Source organism: Bidens hawaiensis, unplaced genomic scaffold, assembly GCF_021521415.1.
Source record: "Bidens hawaiensis isolate Kalapana, Puna unplaced genomic scaffold, B.hawaiensis_p1.1 tig00030191_1, whole genome shotgun sequence".
Lineage (NCBI taxonomy): Eukaryota > Viridiplantae > Streptophyta > Magnoliopsida > Asterales > Asteraceae > Bidens > Bidens hawaiensis.
The window spans coordinates 50,505-53,095 of record NW_027495018.1 but is presented as its reverse complement, the minus strand read 5'-3'; the positions used below and the strand labels follow the sequence as shown (position 1 = coordinate 53,095).

Sequence of the window (2,591 nt, the reverse complement as noted above, 5' to 3'; positions counted from 1 at the left end):
CATCGTATTCTAGACCTTCAAATTCAAAGACCAACACCAAGAAAACCCGAATCTCGACTAAATCCCTTAACAAGAACCACAGGTGAGTCTCACAGCCCCTATTTTCACTGTTTTCACTGTTTTTAAACTACTTTCGGGGCGAGGGACACGTACTTAAATAATGTTTTATCATGGTATACTTACAAGCTATGCAAACGATTACGTGTTTAAGTTATGTTTCATGATGAGCAATGCGAACAGTTATCTATGGTATTTCAATGTTAGTGCACCAGATTCGAGTAAGTGATCACTCTACCATTGGAACTCTAAGGGTAGGGACTGCTGGTTTGATCCGCCCACTCGTAGGGGTCGCACCTCTTACACAGACGAGTGCCTAGTATGGTCATGGGGCAGTACTATGGGTTTGAGCCCGCTCGTAGAGGTCGCTCCTCTTACGCAGACGAGCGCCTTGTTTTCCGGCACAACGTCCGCGCGTAACCCGCGGGACGGTATTACAGTATTATTCGCTCGTAGTGGCAGCGCCACTTACTCAGACGAGCACAGTTTTCCAGAAGTGTCCGCGCGTAACCCGCGGGACGGTATTACATTATTTTAGCTCGTAGTGGCAGCGCCACTTACACAGACGAGCACAGTTCCCAGAAATGTTCGCGCGTAAACCGCGCAACGAGTTTATCAGAATATGTTGATAGATCTATGTTTTACCAAGCATGTGTTTAATAATGCTATCAGAATTATGTTTCAGAATGATTTGTATCGAGATTATGATGCAATACGATTTATCAAGTTACTAAAACTTGTGAACTCACTCAGTTTATACTGATTCAAATATTTTTACGTGTCTTTCAGGAGATAACTAGGTAGCGCATGGAGTCACACTTAGAGCACCTCACGCTGAACATCTAAAACTAGCTTTTTGGAAGATTTTAGTTCTATCCCTTCGATGCGCGTGGTTGTACCCGCCGCGCAAAGGGGATATGGCGTGGAAATCTTCAACAGTTTTTATACTTGGATGTTTTTATGTAATCTTTAAACAATGTAATGTATTTGTATTAAACATTTCATGCGCAATGAAAATCTTTGAATGTTTTGCAATGGCCCGTGCTTAATTATCAATCCCCACTCGTGCACGCCCGGCTGTTTCCGCCGCTCAGGGCCGGGTGTGACATCCAACAAGAGGACGAGATAGTAATTACACAAGAAGGATACGCCAAAAGGATTCTAAAGGAGACCGGTATGCAAAGCTGTAATCCGTCTCAAGTCCCGATGGATCATGGTGTGAAATACTCAAAACCGAGAATGAAGTCGAACTCGATGCAACCGAGTATCGAAAGGTAGTGGGTTGCTTACGGTATTTATTACACACTCGTCCAGATATGGCGTACTCTGTGGGTATTGTTAGTCGATATATGCAAAGCCCACGAGAATCTCATGGTATGGCAATACGACACCTATTGAGATACTTGAAGAACACGACGAGTTATGGGATCAAGTACGGGAAGAATGGGTCTAAACGACTTGTCGGGTATAGTGATAGTATTCACAACATAGACGAGGATGATGGTAGAAGTACCACGGGGCAGGTGTTTTATTATGGGCAATCTCCAATTACATGGTGCTCACAAAAGCAAGCGACAGTTGCACTCTCATCGTGTGAAGCCGAGTACATGGCGGCTTCAGCAGCTGCATGTCAAGCTGTATGGCTCCGAGAGTTGTTGAGCGAGTTGACTGGAGAAGCATTACAGAAAGTTATGTTGAAAGTTGATAACACGTCTGCAATAGCCCTTGTGAAAAATCCGGTTTTTCACAACCGAACAAAGCATATAAAGTCTCGCTTTCATTTTATCCGAGATTGCTACAATGACGGCGAGGTCGATGTTGAGCACATTAGCGGGAAAGAGCAATGAGCCGATATCCTCACTAAATCACTTGCAAGAATCAAGTTCACGGAGATGCGCGAGTTACTTGGAGTTGAAGACCTTACTAATCCGAATCAAAAATTAGGGGGGTGAATGTTGGATTAATTTCTATTCCGGGTCACAAGTCGGCGAACCGGGCCTAAGAGGTTTAAACAAGTCGGTTAAAGTCTAAGGGGTATTATGAAACATTCCATATGCTTGGTGGCCAAGTTCACCTTGTTGGCCAAGTTGACCTTGTTGCCTAAGTTCACCTTGGTGGCCAAGTTGAGTGGTGACCACATATTATGCTTGGTGACCAAGTTGGGTTGCTAGTATAAATACATGTACAAAGTTAGTGTTAGACACAACAACAACATCAACAACAAACACAACAATCACCACCATCACTACCAAAGTTATTGTAATCAGTTTTTTGAGTTATATTTTCTGGTTATAATATAAGTCGGTTATTTATAAGTTGTGCGTTAATTATCGTTTATCATTCTTGATCCAGAGTATCTTAGAAATTTGGGTTTACACATGCAATATAGTTCTTAAACTTCAAATTTGAACATAATAGCAGCGGAATTTGTACGAAGCCAAACATCAAACATAACACCATAAACATTGTCTTTAAACATAACGAATCAACTAAAGTTCAACTGTAACGAATGTCATTCGACTCATTCTTCAGCC

The 2,591-nt window shown here is 42.4% G+C and overlaps 1 pseudogene; it reads left to right on the top strand.

Moving 5' to 3' along the window:
• Nucleotides 1–1,373: 1,373 nt before the first annotated feature.
• Nucleotides 1,374–1,904, top strand: LOC143579993 (secreted RxLR effector protein 161 pseudogene; annotated as a pseudogene).
• Nucleotides 1,905–2,591: the final 687 nt, after the last annotated feature.